We start from the raw sequence: 25,445 nt of genomic DNA, 5'->3' as shown, positions 1-25,445 counted from the left end.
TTATTCTATGTTTAAGGTTTTGATAGATAAAATACGAAAATATTATTTTTTATGAAAACAAAACATCATTTACTATTAAGTATTAACATAATCAATATTCAACCAACGAAAAAAACAGAAATTAAAATTAAAATTAAAAATAATTAGTAAATTTAGATTAAGAATGTAAAATCACTTAAAATAAAACAATCTATTGCGCCTAAAATATCTCTTATTATAATAATACAAAGGAAAGTATGAATTGACACTTTTCAAGTTACACTCAACTACAACACAAAAGATACTAAGATAAAAATAGAGAGAATGTTAATCTAGTCACCATTAAAAACAGAGAGATACATAAATTAGTGGTTAACAATTAGCTAAATTAGTTGTCCAAATTCCACACGCAACCTAACCTTTTAATTTTTTTTTGCTTTTACACACGGGGTGCTCTTAATGCTAAAACTGCATGGCTTTGTAATCTAGTTATAGGCCTTAATCATGATGCTAATTTTAGAATTTACAAGGGGGTACGTTTAACTGACAACTTTCAGAAAACAGTAGGATTTGACTGATCTACTTTGACACTTATTAGTCAATGGACGTAAGATTTGATTTAAATACACTGTCGTGAAGGGAGGTAATCACGTGGCAATATTAGAGAGGCATGCAAAAATGAGAAGCGAAGGCGTCGTCCCTTGCTCCTCCATTTCACGGTCTCGCCGTCGCTATTACGTGCCTTTGCTTCGCCGCTGCCACCTCAACTCTCACGGTTCTGTTGCTTTGATTGTTGGTGAGGTCACCACGTGATTCCAACAACTTTCAAGCTAACTCGTATTTGTTTTTTTTTTGTTGTAGCTAACTCGTATTTGTTTTTATCGTACTCGCAGTATATACTACCGTTCCAAAATAATTTTCTAAATTTTACTTTCTCTTGTTCAACAAAAAATTAAATTTTGTAATTAAAAAAAAAATAAGCATTTAGATTTTTGAATTTACGAACTGTTATTGATTTATGTTAATAAGAGAAAATATTGTATACACATATTCATTATCATAAAATTTCTGTGAAGATTCGGAAATTTTTATCATATTTTTAAAATAGAGAATATAGATATTACATATACCCTTAATCAAGTCGATCAATTACTGGAAAAGTATAATTAAATATATATTTTACTTCGTATAATCAAATACTCCCTATGTCTCATAAAGATTGATGTTTTGGAATATTTTTTTTATCCCACAAAGATTGATGTTTTATAAACTTCAAGAAATAATCATTGAAAATATTTAAAATTTGAATTGTTATTAGTTTAAAAATTAAATAATATTTCTTTAGTCAAAGAAAAAAATATATTTAAACTCAATAATCATTATTTTCTTAAAATATGTAAAAACTTCTAAACATCCATCTTTATGAGACAATGGAGTAGTAGATACAACAAGTATACATGAGTTTATCCATTCATTTTCTGTGATCTAAGAAATTTCATAGTACTTCAGCTTTGTTTTGGGTTACTCAAGATTACAAAACACTTACTAATTAATACGTGTAGAAAATGTTAAAAAATAAATTATATTCATGAAACAGAAAATATCTTCAAAATCTTCATATATTTTCTTCCTAGTTCCTACCAAATCATAGATGACATGTATGTAATTCTTTCGACGAACTAATAAAATAACCAAAACTCAAATCAGTCAAATTCAAAACTATCGGTCGTACTCTTCTTATTAGTTTTAATTTGAAAGTTTATACGTAGATATGCCAAATATTCGAAATGGCAAATAAGAGATAGGGAAGTTGGGACCTAGAGAATACCATCCGTTCACTCTACTAAACGAAGATATATGATATCGAATCAGTTAAAGATGAAAAAGAAAGAAAAAAAAATGCTGTTAAGAGGTGGGAACCACTTCTTGCTGGGAAGTTTGAAGACAGATTTTTGTTGTTCCCTTCGAGTGGTGCACGTCTCTCTTCTCCTTTTGCCACGTCGCCTCTTTCATTTACACGTTGTCCACCTCAACCAAACTCGAATCTTTGGGTTCTTATACTTTTGTATGAAGTTTGGGAAGATAGAGAGTATTGGATTTATAAGATTTTTCTCTCGTTGACTTAAAAGAAACACGAAAGTGTTTAGTAAACACATGGAATGGAACATTACGGCGTTAGGGGGGATCGTACGTGGACGATAGGTATGTTGTCACTTGTTCGGGCATAATGGAAGGGGAATTGGCAATAATGAGGATGTTCTGCTGCTGATTGAGTTTATTTAATTGTGGATTTTAGTGAATCAGTCTATATAACATGTGAATTCTAAATTGATAACATTAGTTGTGATGTGATGTGCTATGCTTGCGGTTTTCCGAAATTGATTTAATAATTTTTTTTCCTATACAGTATTTATGATTTTTGATGTTAAATTAGTAACAGAGCCTAATATAAAATCTATAAAAATAACAAAACTATATAGTTTATAACATTAGAGAACAAATGAGATTCCAAGAGTAATTAGGATTAGCAGATTAGATTTATACATGTGATATTTTAGGAGTTTACAGAAATAACAAAAGAGCCTAAATTCCTAATTGTTTTGGGGTTATCTAGGTTTTATTTTCATATTCATAATAATATATCTAGGATCTACTACTAATCTCTACAAGTCCGGGACCAGAAGCAATGTTAGACTATTCATTTTGGAAATTTTTCTTTTTCTAGCTAAGCGGATTCGAACTAAGGATTTTATTGGTCCGTACTTTTGTTATTTCCCAAGAAAGTCAAAAAACCATTATAACTTGATCAATATTTTGACCCACACGTACTCCCCTAGCCTGTGCTATTATAATCGCGATGGACTTACTCCGTTACTCGCAACCCCCACAGAGTCCTAATCTACTCCATAAATCCATAACAATGCAAACTGAGTCCTAACCTCTAGCCATAAAGCTTTCCAAGCAATAAAATGGAAAAAAAAAGAAAAGAAAAGAGCTAGTGTGTTTCGTAGAGCAGACGAGTAACAATATAGGCGCACACGTGTGTTGAAAATACGTACAAGGCAAGTACGTGTCTTATGTATAACCACATGTATGTGTTATGTAGCAATGTTTGCTTCTGACTGTATTTATATATACCGTATCCGTATGTATACGAAAATAGAAATGATGGAGTGTTGTTAGAAACAAACCCTAATTAAATATATTTGCACTTTTTCGAGATATCGGCCATGCATGCAAAAGGTACAGAGTACGTAAGAGTTATAACCAACAGATTCTTTGAAAATAATTAAAAATCAGATCGTATAACAACTTTTGGGAAGAAAACAAGTAAAGCAACCTCACGCGATTGTCTGTAAACAATAAATATTTTTTAATTTCGAAGTTACCTCACGCGAAAATGTGCATTTCAATTAACTTAGAACGTCGCCAATCTCTATCTCGTACCTTGGCGTAAAATGATGGATTTAATTAATAATGTACTATGAATTTTCTTATTGGCAACGAGACAAATATAGGAGGGGACATTAAATGTTAGTTAAGTATTTGGTTTGTCAAAAATAGTAATAGCTCTAAATGGCATTTTAAAAAGTAAAATAAACCTCGAGTAGAAAAAAGGAAATTAAAATAAGACGTAAGACGTATACTATAGAAATGGGCAAGACCGTGATAATTAGTAAAAGAGAGATATGTTGTTGCTTGACGCATGCGGAGTCCACTCAAAGCTCGCCTCGTAACTGCAGTGACGTGTACTAAGGGACTGCCTCACGTGACCGATATTGTTATGTTACATTGATACGTTAAGTTCTATTCAAGGGTTAAAGCTAGCCTATTTCACTTGAATCTAAATTTTTTTTTTTTAAAAAAACTTGTTATCTATTTTCCTATCGTTTGTACTTTGTAGAAATTATGTAAATGTTCAGTATCGGATCATTAAAAGGTTCTAACATTATCTTTCTTCTCCCTTAATTACTTATACTATCATGTATTTTGGTAATAAAAGTATAATTCTAAATTTCGGGTCTCATATCGATCGGCGTAAATTTATAATTAGGTAAAATTATTCGGAATTAATTAGTATATATACATCTTCTGATCGATGATGGTAATTAATCACCAGGTGATTAATTATACCCTTGGATCGGAGCCCATTACAGAACAAGCAACAGTTTTGGATGTCTTTCATGCAAAAAACGTACGGAATAAGAGCAATACACATTTTTTGATGTGAAAATGTGATGAGGACAATCATCTCCATCTCCATGTTCACGTGATTTTCTGCCTCAGGAATGGACATGAACGGTAGAGCATTGATCCTCAACTGTTACATTACTTGTTTGTATCCTTTTTTTTGCCAGTTCTTAATTACCCCACCTTGCTATTCGCTATACCTTTTTGTTTTGTTTGTTTTCATTGCAATTTTTGTACTTTTAAGACTTTATTGTATATTCAAAAATGATACCACTTTAAAAACGTTACATTATGGACTATGGAGTATGACCACCTATATGTAAATGTACAAAATAAAATTATCTTGATATATAAAATTTAGCAATTAGGGTACTAGTCAATATTAGTGTGGCACATCGACCTTGGACTATAAAAAGTTGTCCGAGAAGAACCATCTTTCGCATAATCCATTTATGCGACGTCCGTCTACCAAGCTCGATAGGAAGAAACAAGCACACCTTACTCAGAAAAACGAAGAAAAACGACGGTTGGTGATAGGATTATTGGTGATGTCGTTTGAGGTTGTAACTTGTTAGATGTTACAAGCATTAATTTTAACTTAGTTGGGGAAAGGAAGAGAATTGGTTCAACGACTACGAGGTAATATAAATGAAATATAGGTTTGGGAACATGAAAACAAAGTAATAGTACTCTGAATTAATCTATCTTTTTAACGTGTCTAGTAGGAGAGGAATTGGATTGGGCGGGTAACGTACGGTGGAGACGAAGATAAAATTGATTAAAAGATGCGGAGTTGGTGGAACCACATATCTCTATAAATTAAGTATCCTTATAAGTTATATACTTATAGCTCAATCAAGTAAGCTCCAAGTGTTAATGCATTTTCATACCACTAAGTTTTATTTTATTTGGAAGGCAAGAGTGTGAGACATTTGTTCCTGGAAGATGAAGTATCCCACACATGCAGTAACCTACGTGCAAATCTATGCACCATATTTAATAAAAATATAATACGAGTTTGGGTGTGTGTCTGTGTCAATTATATATCGTGTGCATTAATTAATATAGGCATCCAGAGAATTCAGATTGCGCATGCATTACCCTCTTTTTATATTACTAATTGGGTATATATGGATTAAGTAACAATGTAATATGAAGGAATATCAGAAGCGTGATTCTTAAATTCGCAAAAATCCGAAGCTCGGTTGGTTAATACTTAAAATAAAAACATAATAGTACGTAATAATTTAATTTTATGCACCGATCTAAGTGTGGTTTACTCCACCGGTTAAAAGAGTGATGTTACAATGTTCTCAGATTGACAGAATCCTAAATGGGAAATCGATTCAGATGAGAGATCAAACATAAAAAAATTTGGTTTCGGATTTAAAATATTTGTCGGACAAAAGTCTGGAACTGTATATGTATAAATAGTACGGCGCATTATATACCTCGCTTAACATGCACATGCACCACGTATTCAGTTTTGCATGCTTATTTGGTTACATGTTTGTCCGACAATAACTTGAGGAACTATTTTTATGTTTGGTGAGAATTTTTTTGTTTTGTTCTTAAAGTTACTGAGAAATGCAATATATTGTTTTGAAGAAGTCATATTTTTCTTAATGCGTAATTATTCAGAGGATTACGGATTGTTAAACGCAGAAACACGTATCCATAATTCTTGGGATAACGTAGAAAATTTGATCTAACTAAACGTACAAAATATATAAATTATATGAACATGAAGGCATGTAGCTAGAAGTGGGGATTTGTGAAAATTTAGCGTAACGAACCATAATAATAAATGGGATTAGGAAGAAGGGAAACCAAATACATAACTTAACGTTGTGGGCATCTTTCTAATAATTTAAATTTCCAAACAAATGTTTTCGAATGATTAAGGGGCAAATTGACTTTTGATATGATACATTTTGGAACCAGCTTATATGGTCTGGTATCATCATCAATTGGTTTCTACTAGATCTCAATTTAAATTCTAAACAATGTATAAAGTAATTGTTGGTCCCATCCCATGTATATATATCTGAAACCAGAAAAGAGAAGAGACTGGTACAAAAATATGAAAGAGAAGGCGTGCTTCCTTCAATTTATGTTTGAGTAACATTGAAGTTATCCTAACATTCTCTGTTCATCATTTCTCTTTACTATTATATTTTTCAATTTACTCATTTTTCTTTTACCTTTGTGAATAAATAAATAAGTAAAGTTTCATCGAATCCAAACTTCAAATAATTTGGCAACTTGCTAATAATACTGTTCTCTTTCTCTTTTGTACAATTTGTACATAGGTCTTCTTTTTGGGTCAAAGTCAAATTTATGTACCTAGTAATAGACAGCCTTTTTTTGTGTGTGGTTGAGATATTTTTAACACTTTCAGCAAACCCGAAATTTGGATGAAGTCAAAGATGAAATAAAAACGTCCAGGTTTCAGTTTAATCGGTACAAATTTCTGACTTTCCAAAAAAAAAAAACAAGTGGAAGCAAAGCAATAGCTTATATTTCAAAAATTAGTATTGTCAAGTGAAAAAATAGAGTCAGTCCATTTTAAACATAGAAATCGATGGCTCACCTTTACAAAAAAAAAAAAAAAAGATTTACTTCGAATTTTTCTTAAACTTAAACGAGTTAGGAGGACTTAATTACTAAACAAACTGTATTAATTTTGTTGACCGACGAAAAAGGGAAACGTCTATAACATCCCATCTTTTACTCTTTTTTTTTACATAAGAGAAGACAAAAGTAGTAATTAAGGAAAGATTGAGAGAAAACATGGTCACATGATCGACGAGAGGGCTGAGAAATTGAAGACGTACGTCAACGGCATTAAGTAAAGTTACAATTAGGGTTTTCACAAGAACGTGATCATAAAACCAAAGCACCATAGAAGACTCGTAAAACATTGCTTAATGCCTGCTATTTCTTGGACAACCTTTACGTGCATGATAAGTGAATAAACTTAACCTCCTTCTAAGTTATCCCCTAAATTTTTTCCCTTTTCAATTAAAAAAAAAAGGGTTCACTTATCAATTGAAACTGAATTGTATGCCATTAGTTATATATATATATACAGTAAAACCTCTATAAATTAATACTCTATAAATTAATAAACACTATAAATTAATAAATTTTGCTGGTCCCAAGTCGGGCCAGTGTAAAAATTAACAATATTCGATAAGATAATAAGATAATAATTTTTTCGAAATCTCTTTATAAAATATGGTCCCAATAATATCATAAATTAATAATTATGTAAATTTATATATATATACTGATATAATAGTGTATGTTTCTCCTAAAGCTCAATTCTATAGAACAATTGTAATGTTGTATTTTCAACCTATAATGATATCTCTAAAATATTTTATAACATGTCATACAAATAATTAAATTTAAAGTTTTAATTTTTAGATATGCATCATTTACAATTTGATAATTTGACAGATTATTAAAATAGGAGAATTGATATTATTATTCATAGATTTGAATTTATGTGTCTCATGTATATAAGTCAATTTGTCTATAATATTTGTAATTTATTGTAAATAGTGCTTTCTAAATATTACAAGTTTAATTCCTAAACCATAAAATTTATAACATCCGAAAGTTTAATCTTATTTTGCTATAGTTGTTCCAATTCATAATTTTTTAAAAAATAAACAATTAAAAATATATCTATAAATTAATAATTATTAATTTACACTATAAAATAATAATTATTAATTTATAGATAAATTAATATCACTATAAATTAATAAAATGTCTTAGTCCCAACATTATTAATTTATAGAGGTTTTACTGTATATAGGTGAACTTATAAAAGTGACATTTCAATATACTATAATCTCCCCCTTCAAAATTATATATTAATGATGATATTAATTACTATACATTACTAAAAGTTTTGACATAGTAACGGTTAGAAATATCCATTTAGGGTGATTACAAATCCGTAAAATTTGTTACAATATAGTCTTCGTATTCTATTTGAGGACAAGAACTCGTTTGGAATGTTTAAGCGACGGCACGGCTACCTCCAAACCAGTAAGGCAGTAAATCTCGTGTTGTTTGCTCGCATGTGTTAGTGACTCAATGATCACCTCTTTAATTTTCTGGTTTAGCATACGGCTCTGGCCTATTTTGTCACTGTTCCTTCTATTATGAGTTGTGAGTTTTTGCAACATTGATTGTAAATTTTTGTTTGAAAGAAAAACCATTGATTGTAAATTTTTTTGGTTGAATAAAGTATTACCTTACAAAATGAAACTAATTATTTGGTATGCTAATTTCTGACATATTTACGACAACTTTTACTCCGTATATAACCACGTACTATAAAATTTATCTTCTGATATTTTTAACCTAAAACCGAAAATTCACGAAAACTTGAATTAAGATTTTTGCCCAAAAAAATATATATATATATATATGTATATGTATATAATATGATATCAACTAACAAAAATTTAATATTTTTTACACCTAATTTTTAGTTTTGGCGGAGGCTATCAACTGCTTTGCCTTATTAAGCATGGAACCTTCCGGTTGATGTAACATGTTCTAGATGTTTAATAACATCTATGCACACTATGACAAATTGTACTTACTTACTAAAAGTAACACCAACCAAAATTTAACTTATACGCTGATTAATATCTCAAATAATCGATTTTGATTTTGGCACAGACCAGACCATCCTCACTTGCTGCGGTTTTCACATACTTTTCTTTTTGCTAACTGGTTTTCATATACTTCTTTTAACCTAAACTCATCAACCACTTGAAAAGTATTCTTTGTATACATTTATATACATTAGCGTCATGATATGAACCTACGACAAATTTTATTAATCATTTCTTTGCAAGGTCAGCTGAAAACTACATTAGGGATACATAGACCCTTCGCATGTTTTATTTACCTCTTCTTTTTAATATCTATAAATTATGTATATATAGAGTCTGTTTGGATGACTTAATTTTAATAATGATCAAGGTTCTCTTAACTTAATTAGTTCGGTGACGTATCCTATAGTTGGATGAATCGATTAACTTAAATTTTAGCATTGAAGAAATGGTAAGATTTATTTGATGCAGGGGTAGTAGACAATGATGGACGGAAAAAAATGAGTTCATACGGAGCATAAATGCAAGCAAAAGAAACAGTCCACCACAAGGTCAAAATGTTGTGTTGTCGATCTTTCTTAAATCAAGAGTAATCCGATCTTTTGAAACACATGTTGGTATTTTGCGCAAGGCCATTTGGGTATTTGAGTTTCTGCGTTAATTTGCGAAAAAAAAAATCTTAATTACCAAAGAAGATGTTCACCTCTGGTCTCTGGATTTTTAGTGGACGTTTCAGCCAAATTACCTATGGTAAATCTAAGAAACACATTGTAATTAGTTCAGGCTGTTGATGACAGTGAGCTAGTAATACTTTAGAGTTTAGACTGATACTTTCTATACCGGTACTTTACGGGACATCATTACACGGACTAATATTTCATGAGACAGCACACTGAATACTTGGCTACCTTTAGTGTAAATACTCAAGATGTTGGCTGGCACGTTTAAGGCTACTTCTCCAGTTTTGCTATCTTTCTTGTCATTTTCATTTATAAGACAAAATACATTTTCTTGCATCATTTTCTTAAATTTACCTCACGCAAGAAACACCTTTTGTTTTGAAATGTCATACTTGTGAGGAGTTTGTTTTTGTTATTGCTGTTTTGATTTTTTTTTTTATTTAACATTGAAAGGAATATTGTATGGTATATTATTATTTTAGACGAGTTCGAGTTTTTTTAAAAAAGGTTTGGATATGGTCAGATCGATCCATATTTTCTTTTTATGCTGTATGGTTTTCGTTATAGTCGCAAAAATAATTGTTAGCTCAACATGTGTTTTTTTTTAATCGGTTGACAACTTTACTCTTGATACAGGAGACTACGACAAACATATGTACATGCATCATTATATTATGGAACTTTAGATATTTCTTGCATTCATTAATTTGTAAGAAATTACGATTTCTAGAAATCGTATCTAAATCTACTGTAAAAGACTTTTTAAACCATTTTCCATTTGAGCAAAGAGGTTCAGTACGTCTTAAAGATTAATGGTATCAAGTTTGGATTTCGGAAAAATAGTGTAGATATTTAGTTTATGAAACCCATGCATGATAGTTGGATTGGATTAATCAAGTTAAGATGTAATTGAAAGGTAGACAAATTGCGAGTTTGAGAGCGCCCTTTCATCTAACTTAAATCTACTCACTAATCCTTTCTCGTTGACTAGAAATAGAATATGTTATCCACTTAATTGCAATCACAATTAGAGCTAAATGCATATGCTAATGACATATGCAGCCGCCGCCTTTTCAACTATGGCCTTATGATTTGATGAATTTTGAAAGCGAGAGGTGGTAGAACAGTTAGTTCCACGAGCCATCGTTGCCCTAAATTTCATTAAAATAATCCAACTTTTGTTCAGATTTTAATGGGTCGGTATCTAATTTCGATCTAAATAATTGAACTCGATCTTATTACAAGACTGGTGATTTCATTTTCTACTAACCATTTGTGTATATATGCATGTTGGTTAATATATCCATTTGTCTTGTTGTTATAAACATATACATGGCATGCCGAGTAGTCGGTAATCAGTTACATTTTATTATTACAGCTTAAGACAAAAACTGAAATTATGTCCATCGACGTCATTTTTGTTGTTGTTGAGAATATGTCTTATTTTGTAACATTTCTTATTTATCTTAATTTGTAAAAAAAAAAAAAAAAACGATGTTGCAATTTAATTTTAGAGTTAGAAAAATGTAGAATTTTGTTTATATTTTAATGCTAAATGAGCATTGAAAAGTTTACTAGTCCCTCCAAAAAGAAACATTTTATTTAGCAAAAAAACAAAACACATTTTAGGGATTTTGTAAGAAAATTTCGAGGTTATAGTGCTTTTATCATTAAGCCATGGAGTTATGATTAGTTAACAACAATTATCTTTCTTAAGTTTAAAATGTTCAATATAACAACAGAGAACCCCAAACAATATCAAAAAATTTAGTGTAGCTATCTAGCTCCCTTGCATGCCAAGATAATATATAATTACAAAAGTGTGATGTGTGGGCATATAGATATTATTTCGATATTATGTCAGATAATTCCAACAAGTAAATGTTAGTTATGTTTGTAGCCTATGCCTATTCATCTTCAGTTAATAGTTCTTTAACTCTTGGTTTCTTGCTGATAACGACAGAAATTGCCAATCTAAATGCATATACGCAACCTACCATTGGAAATATTAAGTCCCGGTACAATGTTCTTTTCTATAATATGTTGATTGCCTTTGTCGACTTCCTTCGCGACATATATCAACATCTTTCTTATTCTAATTGAAAATTGACTTTAGATATTGTATGTTACGTCTATCTCTTATCTCATGGAACATATGTCATATGTGCGAGTTGTGGTTCTCGGTATAGGAAACTAGTTTAATGAGCTAGAGGTAACCGGTACGGTGTAACATTTTTGCTTTGACATGGTGTTGAAATGATATTTATAGGTAAAAAATCTCCAGAGATATATGTCATAGATTCCGCACAATAATATAGGTGTGGATGTTGGGAATGTCCTGAAATCATTTGTTCTTACTCTAGTTTAAGTTGTATCGTCAAAGTTTGATAGTCGAATAATATTAGATGATTATAAGGTTTTGCTAGAAGCCTCTTATAATCAATGACTTTAGAAGTTCATTGCTAATATTATACAATCCTACAGGTCACACACCTAAGCAAACTGGATCAACATTGGGTTTAAGTTATAGTATATATCATATGAGATATGTATGTACCTATAGTTGTGTAATTATAAAAAAGTGTTTATTATATAAAAGATATATATGTAGTATACGATATACATATCTATATATATACAATGTACGTGAGGTTAGTTGGGCTTCGTGGCCCATTACTAATCTAGGTTAACGATAATGACTATATGTAGTCATATGTAATCACGTTCAAACACATCTTTAGGTGGCCGCAACCATAACCCGACGAAAGTAGTTTGTCATCGTTGAGATTTGATCCCTACGGTACTAGCATCCCGTTCGATCCAGTTTGTGTGCGTGTGGATACCAGTAGAGGCACAACGTTTGGAGTGCTTTACATCCTTAGTTTATTTTAGTTCATCTTTCCGTTGCGAACTATCCAGGTATATTAGATTATGACATAGATTTGATTCAATATTTACATGAATCCTGGCAATAGAATTTGTGACTAGTTTTATAAATCGTAATAAACCGGTTAAATTCCAACAGTGGATGTACGAGAAACTTAACGAGTTTAAAACATGACATATATATGTCATAGATCTTCAAACAAAACATATTTGGAAAGCTACCGTTGCAAACTTTTGGACGCATTTTGGATCATTCCAATCAAAGTTTTGGATAAAAAGATATAGCACTACTGTATTACTTACTAATTTGTGGCTATCTTCTCTTTTTGCCACACACAACCACAATTCATTTTTTTTTTTTTTGTTAAAGAACCACATTTCAAACCCGTGGCTGTGGTTATGAGGGAAACTATCTATATGTTGCCTTTGATAGCTACTAGTTGTGGACGGACCACTGACTACCACCGACGGGCTTAGCACGGATTGGCCATGGGTGGCCTAATGTTTGTGGCGAATATAGTCAAGCATGCATGACAGCATGAATATTATTCTCTGTGAAAATATAGTCATGGTCGGCTCTTAGAATGATGTGATATAAGCTATAGCAAATAACATGACTAACAAAAAATATATAACAAATCTATATATATATAAAGTTACCTTTTCCTCTCTTCTTGTTCAGCCACGTCAACATTTCTTCTTTAATAATTTGGGTTTTTCGGATTATACTTAGCCCAAAGTTTTGCAAAGATAATTCAGGCCCACATGTTTTTCTATCCTATGGATTAAACCTATTAATGCCTCTCCTCCGCGCTGTCAAGGACGCTCCATCTCCACCGGTTGCTCTTCTCCTTAACTCACGATCCATGTCGTTTCACCATTTGATGCGAATTCAAGTCTTCTAGTCCTCTACACTTTCACTTATCCTTCCATGTCTTCCATCACAATTGCTACGATTTCGTTCGTAACTGGTAATTATGTTCTTCCATCTTCTCTGATTTAATGGACAGTCCACTACTTCTTCCTTAAATTTCGTAAGTCCTTCTATTATATAAACCAATCTCTTGCTATTGTCATTTCCTCAACTTACACTTGGCCTTACATTCTCTTCTTAGAAGTATGAACTCCTCTTTCGTTTCTTTCACTGATCTTAAAGCTGGTTGACTTGACCAACAAATTGTAGGTAAGATCCTCCGTTTCTGGCCTGCTCGAAACGTTTAAAAACGTGGACAACTCATGGGGGTTGATTTCCTTCTGATTGACGAAAAGGTACCCTCAATCTCCATTCTCCCCTTCATTCATTCTGAATTATTTACTTACCCTTTTGTTTTTATTTACCTCTTTTGCAGTATACTTTGATGCAAGGTTCCATTTACGTCACCCACCTTCCCAAATTCGAACATGCTCTGCGTGATGGGGCTATATATAGAATATCCGCGTTTGACGTCACTAGAAGCAACACCCGTTTTTAAATTGTCGGATTTCCACTTTTCTATACGGTTCACAGCAGCAACTCTTTTTGAGGAGGTAGAAGAGTCTTTCTGTGTTATTCCAAAAGAGTTTTTCCGCTTAAGGACTCATGAAGAGTTAGTGTTGCTTGCAAACACCAATACAGAGCTCCCAAGTTTGTCTAAGTTTTCTAACTCTTAATATGTAGACTATCCTTGAAAAGTGTTTTCACTTTGTTGCATCTATAGTATATTTTCCTGGAAATTTAAAATTAAACTATATGGGTTTTGCTCTTATTAGATGTCATGGGCGAAGTAGTTTCCACCAAAGCGTATCGTAATGGGATGTCACAAACTTTGGAGAGGATGTTAGTTCATCTGCGTCTTCAAAGGTTTCCCCTCATCATTCTTGCTAAAGACTTTCTCCAGTGAGGTTGCCTGGTCGTCAAATGCACTTAGACGGACATTCTGACCACTATAACAAAAGGCAACATGTGGTGAAGGTAATAAAATGCTTAAATGGAGAGGAGAAAACCAGCTCTATAGGAAAAATACAAAAGTGAGAAAACGTTAAAAATTAAAATGACAAAACCAACTTTTACTGTTTCAAAATGGCATGCATAAGTTTAGTCAATGCATTCACTTTAATCTGACAGAATCAATAGACGTTATAATTAAAAAGTAAAAAACCATTTGAAACAGTTATATAAAATGGCATGCATAGGTTCAGTTTCTGCAATTCTATTTAAAACTTATGTATTTGTCTCTTTCATTTTAGTTTGCAACTATTTGATAGATATATATAGATTTAAATTAATTTCATCTACCATTATATACTAATCTTTTACAATTTTCGTCCTAATGCAGGATGTGCTAATGAGTGAAAAAAGAGAAAAAGAAGAGAGAAAGCGATTCTCCTGAGTTTTAGAGATTTCTAGCCGTTACTTGAAAAATCTGAAAAACCAAAAAACACACACAAGATGATCTCAATCTCTCCTGAGTTTTAGAGATTTCTAGCCTTTACTTACCGCAAAACCTATTTGTATATAAAATATCCAACAAAAAAACATAAGCAACCAAAATCAAATACAACAACAAACGTAAATATGACTTTACGTAACCAAAAAAATAAAATACACAACACAACCCAGAATACACCTTCATCTAACTACCGCGCGTAGCGCGGATCAATTGCTAGTAGTATATAAAACAACGGCTAAGAAAATATATATTACTGATGTCTTGCTAGCTCATCCCAAAATTGAAAATGAAATAACCCAAAATTTTAAGTATAATAATGTTAAACTCTCTCTTTTTCAAATTGGTATTATCATAATTATTTTTATTATCTATATGGTTTAAGTATAATAATTTTAAACTCTGCCTTTGTCCACAAAAAAAAAAAACTCTCTTTTTTTCAAATTAGTATGATCATAATTATTTTTGTTATCTATTTGGTGACATAATTAAAGGAATTGGGCTAGGCTTATATTATCTATTTTGATTTAAGTAGCATAATTTTTCTAGTTTAGTAAGCTCATTTTTAGACATGATTTTCTTTTCTTCTCAAATGGGCCTTATTAAGAAAGTGATTAAAAGTCTAGCCAATTCCTTTAATTAGGCTGAATCACAATTATGGCTTTTGTGGAGGGGGCATTATATACACCAAATTGTACACAAGGGCTTGCACTTTCGTCGTTTACGTTTACGTTTTCGCTCCACTCTTGTAACTTCCACCTTCGCTGTTGGAAGTCAACTCCCTTTAGTCTGAAAATTATAACATCAATGGATTGTAATTAGTCCTATAGAAGAGGCTCAAGTTTGGCCGAGAGTATGGTTTTGCTATCTAGAGTGGGACAATCATATTAGTTATCGGATGTGGTATTTTGAGTTTTGAAAATTTAGTTACCATGATGGCCGGTCCAAATCTATTTATTTTTTCATATTATATTGACAAAAGTCACAAAAAACATGTAAATCGCTCTTCCCTAAATTGATGCCAATGTCCAAAAATTATATAGCACTTATCATTTTTCTTATACTTGTATGTCTTTTTAAATAGGCAAATGTGTAACTAGGCTTCATCAAAAGACCAACCATGTGAGACAAAGAGTAATAACAATAGAATACATAATTTATTTTAATGAGAAGCCTCTGGATAATTTATGAATTATAATAACGATTTTTAAACTCAGAAGAAGAACTATGCGGTGTTCCAATTAAAAGAAGTAACGAAGAATAGATTTCTCTGCGCTCTTTAGCAAAACCGGTCACCTGGCTGGTCGCTCATGTTAGCAGCATTGGGTATCTCGAAGTGCCAGAGTCTACCAGCGGAGGTTGTTTTATACTTCTCGCAAAGGAACTCATTGGCGAAAGCCTTCTCCACTTTGCGGTCAACGTCATGAAGGAAGACGTGTGTGGTGCCAGCTCCTTTCCGGTTACGTGCCATGACAGCTGAGGAAAATATCGCGGCCATCCTCCCTGGAGCTAGTGGGAAGTATCCTTTTGGTGCGTCCACCATGATCAGATCCCACTCGGTATCATAGAATTCATCAGGAAGTGAGGTCAACGCCAACGGACACTTTTGGTTGTAGCGGATCGGGAAAGCATTAGCCGGTAAACACATGGGTTCGTTCTTGTAGTACGAGAGAAGGCTCCCGGCTTGAGAAAGATGGGTACGGTACTGAACATGGTGGGCTCTGAGGGACGGTGCATCCTTGAGGACGGCCTCTATCCACTCAGGATCTTCCTCCAAGAACACAGTGTTGCCACCTGGATTAAGGGATGCCCACATGAGGGAGTCACGGCCAAGGCCAAAAACTAAGAAATTGCAAGGGAGACGCTCCTTTAGGACGTTTAACGAGATCGAGATCTCTTCGAAGGATTGTTGTGGGACGGTGTGTGAGGTGGCGTAGTGGACGATGGATTGGAGTTGGATTGGGGTGGCTGTGTATTCGGCTATGGATGCAGCCGTGTTTTTAGCTGTGGAACAGAGTGACAAAGTGTTGTCCGTAGCTCGGATGAAGCTTGTGATGAGGAGTGCACCACCTAATAGACCAGCTAAAGCAACCGCGAGGAACCATGGTCGCTCTAGAAGCGTTTGCTTTCCATTTTTGGACTTGTCTTGAGTCATGTTTGATTTGGTTTTCCTTGTTGGGTTTGGCGAGAGAGGCTGATGAGTCGTGGTTATACTAATTAAGATGAGGGGATCGGATGAGAAAGTGGAGAAATAATGCTAATGGGAGAGTCAACGACTGTGAAGCACGTCGGTCTCAATCATTGCACGTAATATGATTGATCAATCTTCGTTGTGTTTTTAATCTAATTTACTTATTTCTTTCAAGAACAAATCTCAACTGATCAAAAATGTTTTATTTACATCTCGATGAAAAAACTTTAAAATTGGGTGATTGTAAAGATTTGTGCAGTTAAAAATGGGTAATTGTAAACATTTTCTTATATGACTACACATAAATATATATATATATATATTTAATTAAATAATTAATTACATTTTGGGTCACATTTAATACAGTGTATCAAATTAATTTTGTTGAAATCTAATAGTTAGCTAAATTAATAAAAATAATATTGGGTCATAATTTATATATAAAGTATATATAATTATTATTTTTTTTGTAAATTTTACCTTTTCTAGATCAAATAGTGGTTTATTAATCCCAATATATATACAAAATACGACTGTTGAAATGGATGTGACAAAATGAATAGAAATGCTAAGAACAAACACATCTTTAGGTGGTTCGTTAACATTACCGGGAAAAAACGATTTTATATAGTATGAGAATGTTTTTCCTAACTTTTACTAACATTTCGACATTTGACATCTTGGTTTTGATGACACTTTGTCATTTTTTATCTGATTACTTCAGCTTTGTTTTTCTAATATATATTAAAAATCTTTGTCATTAATTCTAGAAGAACATATAACAAACAAATTTACATACTAAAACTTTTTTTCGTATTTTTTTATAATTTGTATCTTGATATTTGTCTGTTGCTTTCTCTATTTTTTTTTCATAATTTCCTTTCTTTCATTGATTCTCACATATTACAATTTGCTAATTAAATTTATTTCAATCTAATAATTATTTCTAACAAAACATATTACATAATATTTCAAGATTCTAACAAATTACAACTTATTACATAATACATAATCATTTAAATATATACAAATTACAACTTATTACATAATACATAATTATTACAAATTATTTATAACAAAACATATTACATAATATTTCAATCTATTCTATCTTTATAGATTTGACAATTTAAATATATCTGAAATGACCTGATCCATTTTTTTTTTTAATATAATGATTCTCTAGTATTACTATAGGAAAAGACATATATTTTTTCAGAATACAACAATCAGAACAAGATTTTATGACCTTGGCATATTCATTAATATTCTTTTTTTTTGTTAAAATATTATCAACTGTTTTGGATTATCAACTATATTATAATAATACTATATTATCGAATATGAGAAGGTAATCAATGAATTTGCTGCGTTGCATATTCATTAATATTCCTACCAATTTAGATGTAACTTGTACTGCTAAGTTTCATATTTGTTTCCCATTTATATATAACTAGATTAAGACCCGTGCTAGAACACGGGTTGAAATTCATTTTATTTATATTATAATTTTTTATAAAATATAATTCATGTGATTGTTTTTAAAGTTTTTTTGGATGAAATATTATGCAATAAAATCATATGCTAAATATGATGACTTGAAAAAGACACTTATTTTGTAAGTTTTGTATTGTTAATGATTCTAATTAAGTACATGTGCTATAACGGTTAAATTTTATTTTATACAAAATTTTGTAGATTTTCTATTTTAAAATAAAATTTTAATATGTTGTATTACTTTATGTACGTGAAGTTATTTCAACAATGTATATTCTACCTCATGACTTGAATGTCAGACATAATTTTGTGAATTTGGTTTTTAAAAAGCGAGTTATTATATTATGAACAATTTCATATATTGTTATACTTTTTATTTTAATATACTTGGTTTTTTTGAAATTAGTTCATATTATAGTGACATATTATTGACATTGCTATAACAAACCAATTTAGAGCATTTATAGTTTCTAATTTTAATATCGAGTTTTAATATTTTAAAAATGTTTCAAAATAAATTATTTAAAGTTTATTATATTATATAAAATTATAAAATTCAACAAAAAAGTATGAAATTGAATTTAAATATTCAAATTTTGAGCCGTTACTCAGTAAATTTTAATTCAATAGATATTAGTTTTAAAGAATAATATTAATAAAATTGAATATTTTATAGATTAAATCATTTATATTTGTTTTTAAAAATTCAACTTATGATATATCCGAAAATAAACTATTTTTTTAATTATAATAAATAATATGATAATTATTTTTTTCACGAAATAGACTCATATATAAAAATGAGAGGTGATGTATAATAATAATTAAGAAATTAAAATGTTAAGTTAGATATTAAAGGATTTTATTTGATGAATAATTTAATAAAGGAAATTAATATGGTAATTTAGATAATATCAAATGATTCCTTTAGAATATTCTCTTTAAGATTTTTGGAAACAATAAATCCAGACTATACAAATAATATAAAACTTAATTTCTAATCTATTTGTAACTAACTTATTAAAATTATATAGTATACAAAACAATGTTGTGTACTTCCGTTTTATTATATAGCGGATGAGGTTGTCGCAACCGTAAAATAATTGAAACTTGGACGTATTACGACAATTTGAAACTTGGACGTTTTAGAAACAATTTCTAATTGGACGTTTTAATAACTTCTGAATTGACACATACCTTATGGACAAAAAAAGTAACAAACCATATATAGATTTGTTTATTATATAAACACTATATGTAGTACGTATAAAATCAATAAACTTAACTAGTCGACTATATATGGAAACTTGGGGCACAAAATGAGTCAAATGATTATGTACTATTACGTATGCTTCAATCAAATGGTACATGTTGGTGTGGGATTTAGCACCCCTGACATACCGAACTAAACCAGAAAGACAATTTGGTTATTTAATTGAGAATCTGGTTAAAAACTCAATTAGGTCATTTAAGCCCAATTCGGATAGAGGAAGCCCAGCCTCGAGGGTGAAGAACCGACTTCCACTTCGCCCGGCGGCCGATCTAAGAGATAAAGCAACCTTTCTTATTTCAGTTCGTCTGATAAGGAAAGTTGCTATATTATGCGATCTATGAATATGTATAAAGGGGGAAAGACTTCTCCATTGTAAATCATCCATTATTGAATACAATTATTGTGTTATCTTCTTGTTCTTAGCAATAGAAATCCTGATTGTTCAAAGATCAATTCCCTTTATTCTAATATCAAAGTTTAGATCGGTTTTCCAAGAGAGTTTACTTTACTGAATTTGTTTTCTCCCATAAACAAATTCATTGTGGAAATCCAGTTTCTACAGTACAAGTGAAACATTCAAATCATCATTCATAAAATATTAGTAACACTATAACAACGAACGATGGTTTTGGGAAAACAAACTGGAAAAAATTCATGTTGCATTGAGATACATGAAGTAGTTCATTGAAAGCAAAAATAAAATAAAAATGATTAGTCTCCTTTTCTTCCAAACAATATCCAAGAATAAATTAGTATGTATGAGATTAAATATTAAAAATTCGTCTAGCTCAGTTGGTTGAAGGCTCTTAATCACTACAATGAATGTTCGATAATGAATACTACAAAAACTGTCTCAAAATGATATTAATCCATTGTGTGTGAAAAATGTAATTTATGAAAACATTGGGGGAGATATGAGGTATCAATCAAACCATTCTCCGAAGACTATTAGGCCTCGACCGGAAGCCCACGGGAAACCACACTCCAAACTCTTTCCAGGACAACTACCTTTGCTTATTGTTTACCCACTTTCAAGTTCCATAACTTTTTTCTTCTGCTTAACGCTTAACTTTGATGCTATAAAAGAGTTTTGTTGGATATGGGTTTCACCCTGCCTTAACAGGTCTTCTACCTGGCCCATCTACGAAATAGTTAACATGACTCTTGGAAGCGTTGACTGACTGGATAATTCTTATCGGACCAGCAGAATTTCTAGAAGGTCCAATAAGACGGACAGCCCAGTAAACGACAGCCCGCAAAGAAACAGCCACCGACTAAAGTTTTGAGGCGGTGCCACATCGATCTCGAGGTACGAGGATGAAACGTCCCATCAACTATAAATACCGGGGCTGAGGCACGCAGAAGAGCATGAAGTAACCTGAAGCAAGAGTTTAGATACGATCTGATTCCAGCCCTAAGTATTAATAGTCATATCAGGAGAATATAATTTTGTAATTAGCCGACCGGCTTAGAACTTAATATATTGTAATTCACCCATCTTTGGCTATCTTAATAAAGTCATTTGTTTCGCTTTCTTTAATTATTATTCCCGATCGAGTAGCTTCACTCGTTCAACAAGTCTCATGTTCTTGCTGATGTAAAAGATGTCTCTGCTTATAAGCTATAAATTAAAGGGTATCTCTTTAAAATATATATATATATATATATATATATATATATATATATATATATATATATATATATATATGATCAATCAAACCCACCATTTTCTCTGAAATCATTTTTGTTCCTAAAAAAGTTTTTTTTTTTCTTGCCATCAAATTCCTAAAAAAGATTTAAACTGAAAAGTTAATTCATTTTTAAAGAAAAAGTGATAATTTCTAACATCTGCTAATATTGGTTAATGGTTAGAACGACATTTTTTTTTTCTCAGAAATTGACTTGGAAAAAAACTATAATATCAACAAAAACCAAATTACTTATTACAAACAGAATCTATTTTAAACCCAAAAAATTCCTCAAATTAGCCCTAATCAATATGTTGGCTACATAAAATATCATGTTACGACTTTTGAGGATAAACTCACCATGTTGTAGGAGATTTTTATTTTTTGGACAAAGTTGTAGAAGATAGAGTTATTTAATTAAGCTAATTAGATAAATGGCAAAAAACAAATGAAGAATTTGGAAAATAGTATAAACAAAAATATTCTCTTTCCCTTAATTTTGATTTTGATATTTTAAAAAAACTGATAGTTTGTTTCAATGGTAAATCATATTCATGTATAATGTTGTAATGAATTTAGCCTTAAAAAGCTAAGACCTTAGGGCAAATAGTTCACAGGTGATTATGTTGTCGAGTGAAGCACAAGTGTTTCCAGCACCTAGGATAAGGACGAGATTGAAGATTGGTTCTTTCGAGCTGCCGAATTTTACTCCATCACTCATCTCGTTAAGCTCTCTGAATGCAGACGCAAAAGTTTCTGACAATCTCTCTAGGGACACACCAAGACTAGTAGTAGAGAAGTGTATTCTGAAGCTCTGCATCAACCAAAAACAAGATTATAAGCAAAGCTTCTGATGAGAGGCTAACATACACAGAGTTTAAAGAATCTCATTCTCACCGTCGTGTCTTGCCAAGAAAATGTATTTTCAGACAAGGTTTTGTTGAGAAGATATACACGGAATCTTGATACACTCTCCAGTTGTTGTTGTTCTTCTCCGGAAGCTTCTTGAAGTTTCCTCATTAGTTCAGTTGAGATAGAGAGAACGGTAATACACATTTTCCCATCAACAACTCGTTTATGCAGACAATCTTGGTGCCATTTCTCTAGCTTAAATCCCCAAAAATTGTAATCTCCTTCACCCAACTGAACTCTGCTGTTTTCATCTTCAGTTTCTGTATCTTCTTCCACGTATAAAAATAGGTTTCACTTCTACAAGAGTTCAATAGTTACTGTTAAAAACCCAAAACTGTTGGACAGATTTGTGACAAGGATGTAAAGGAAGATTCTACGCAGTATTCTAACCTTTTCGGAAGATCGGGGACAAGGATGTAAAGGAACATAGGATTTAGGGTATTCAGTACCCTCCGAAGACTTTGCCAAATCCAATAAAGTAACAAAATTTTCGTGAAGTTGGTCGCTCTCTGATTGTTTTGTGCGCGCTGAACAGAAAACCACAAAGAGTATAGCTGATGAAGAGCTTGAGCGGTTAAAAGACTCTGCTATTGCTTCGCTGTTTGTCAATGCTTGATTCAGCTCAGCAATTGCACCTTCGTTTCAAAGATTCATCGTGGGAGGGTCAAGTCTTGATTGTCCAGCCATGTGAAGAACACTCTTGTGCAGTGGCCTGACGTAGATGATATTGAAGTAACTGAGTTTGCTAATCAGTTTGAAGCTTATTTAGAAATCAACGAGGAGACTTTATTCACCTGACTGTAAGGTCCAATGCAGCTAGGTGCCCAGAAAGATATACTTTCGACATGGAGAACTCTTTTGCTTTCGTCATTCGCAACTAAAACCTCGACATAAGCTTTTCCAAGACCCGCTTGTACCAAAGGGAGTTCTATTGTACTACCTGAAGGAACACCGAAAGGGCACTTCTCTTGTGTGATAAATTTCACATATATCTCATTCGCCACAGCAAATTCTCCCATGTCAGAGATATAAAGATGAATGTACAATACATTCTGCCATTTATACCCGTGTTTTAAAAGCTGGGATTCAAGTTCCGTAAGAACAGTCTCGGGATCTTCTTTCAGACCTGTTTAAAGAGGATAGAGCAAATATCAGGTACATAAGTGGAGAAATCTTGAAGATCTGGTCTGTTTTTTTAATTACCTGTAGAAGATTCACTAGCATCTTCCAACCAGCAGCAGATGGAGAATGTGTTGCGTTTCTCAGTCGTTGATATGTGAAGTCTGTTACTTGTGTGCTCAACTAGATCAACGACTCCATAATCTCGTTGGCAAGTAGAATCTGATGTGTTAGGACCATCTTCTAGTACCTCAGACACTAAACTCGATTCCTCTATAAGGGAATTGGAATCGGGATTCCCTTTCTTTTCAAGATGGAACGTAGATGGATGAAGAACACCAACAGGTGCAATGGAATCTGGTGAGCGTAGCACAACTTGAAATTCATCAAGCACGATCCTCGCATTCTACGAAAATGCAAATTGTCAAACTACAAATAATTGTGAGAAATTAATGAACACTAGTGTGAGGACATACAGTGAAAAGCGGGCAATCTAGAGTCAGAGTTTCATATTCTCATCCTTCACCGCAAACATTACTTCCATATTTCCTAAGTAGAGAAGCATTCAGAAGCTTTAGAACCAACGTAACACAAACAGATAATACTATAAATGAAGCCATAAAAGAGAACTCTGGCATACTCTTTTAACTTCAAAAGATATGGTTCCATGAAGGCTAAGTCTTTACCTAAATGCTTTGAGGGATCTAACCCTATTGCCGCGACCTGTTAAGGTGAAACTACCCATAATTATAAGAAGAAGTTGAAGGTTAATAAAAGCAGGGAAAATATAACAACAATCCTTATTACCTTGAGTAAAATAGCTTTTATCCCATTTTCTATCTGCAAGTAAACGAGAAAAGAGTTAAATAAAAATTGAAGAAGAAAAAGAACATAAATTGAGATTGAAATAGACTTGAATCTGATTCTTCGGTTTCTCTTATCCTGAAACAGTTTACCATTTCTCGAAGAAGCAATGTCTGATCTTGTTTCCACAAAAATGCCAAAGAAAACAAGGCCTAACCTTGAACAAATACTCTCCACCCGCAGTCGTTGGTAATCCGAGGCAATAACACCAGACGAGACTGCAGTGATGGAAGGTATCTGTCTCTTCACTTCACTTAACAACAAAAACATATCTTCCACTTCATCATCCGGAGTCATTTCGTAGCTAAGCTTCTGATGCCTGTAAAACAAAACTATTTCATTAAATCATGCCTTGAAATCTCAAGGCAGAAGAAAGCCTAACGATTCTCACCTCGAAGATCCTTGGATTCTTCTTCTGAACAATGGCACATTCATACACTCTGCGTAGCCCACAATAAACTGGTGGCCTACCTGAACAAAGAGTGCATCCAATCAAAGAACAGAACTTAGGATTCACAATATCATTCTTACTCTCAAATATCTAATCTTATTCTTCTCAAGAACAACAACCAGATTAACAAATCACATAAATGAGATAGAAAAGGCTCAATCTTTCTTCAAGTCCTTGTTCTTACATAGAACTAGAGATAGATAGACAAGGAATAAGCAGCAGAATCTTACAGTTTGATACATCTAGCTGTCCAATTCATCGACTGAATCATCCACCGGTAACAAATTAGCCAATGCCACGATCTGTGGAAACACAAAATCAAGATTTTGAGTTGGTATAGCTTAGAAAAAATCAGACTTTGAAGAGGCAATTTCACATAAACTTTTTTAAAAAACTAAGACAAGGTAAGAGAAGAAAACGGACCTCGTGGCCGTATTGAATACACTTGATCATAGCATAAAAGCTATCTTTGCCTCCACTGACTAAAGCCACGACCTTCATCGGAGTTGCCAGTGAGGTTTCTTCTTTACGTCGTCGGAGAAACTCTGTACTCGAGAGAGAATCATCAAGTTAATAGAGTTTAAGGGTGACTTTGAAAATATTGAATTTTAATAAAATTTAGGAATCTGGCGTGATTTTTCTACT

At 32.2% G+C, this 25,445-nt stretch overlaps 2 pseudogenes across 1 annotated transcript; both read right to left on the bottom strand.

Annotated features, from left to right (window-relative positions):
• Window positions 1-15,928: 15,928 nt before the first annotated feature.
• Window positions 15,929-17,276, bottom strand: LOC104701338 (arabinogalactan O-methyltransferase 2 pseudogene; annotated as a pseudogene). Its single transcript, XR_015560860.1, has one exon. The product of XR_015560860.1 is annotated as an arabinogalactan O-methyltransferase 2 pseudogene (transcript).
• Window positions 17,277-22,043: 4,767 nt separating this feature from the next.
• LOC104704694 (diphthine--ammonia ligase-like) lies at window positions 22,044-25,301 on the bottom strand (annotated as a pseudogene).
• Window positions 25,302-25,445: the final 144 nt, after the last annotated feature.

The sequence above is a fragment of the Camelina sativa genome, chromosome 7 (genome assembly GCF_030686135.1).
Source record: "Camelina sativa cultivar CO46 ecotype springtype chromosome 7, ASM3068613v1".
In the NCBI taxonomy this organism is placed as follows: domain Eukaryota; kingdom Viridiplantae; phylum Streptophyta; class Magnoliopsida; order Brassicales; family Brassicaceae; genus Camelina; species Camelina sativa.
The sequence above is the reverse complement of the archived record's forward strand: the minus strand, read 5'-3'. Positions and strand labels throughout refer to the sequence as shown.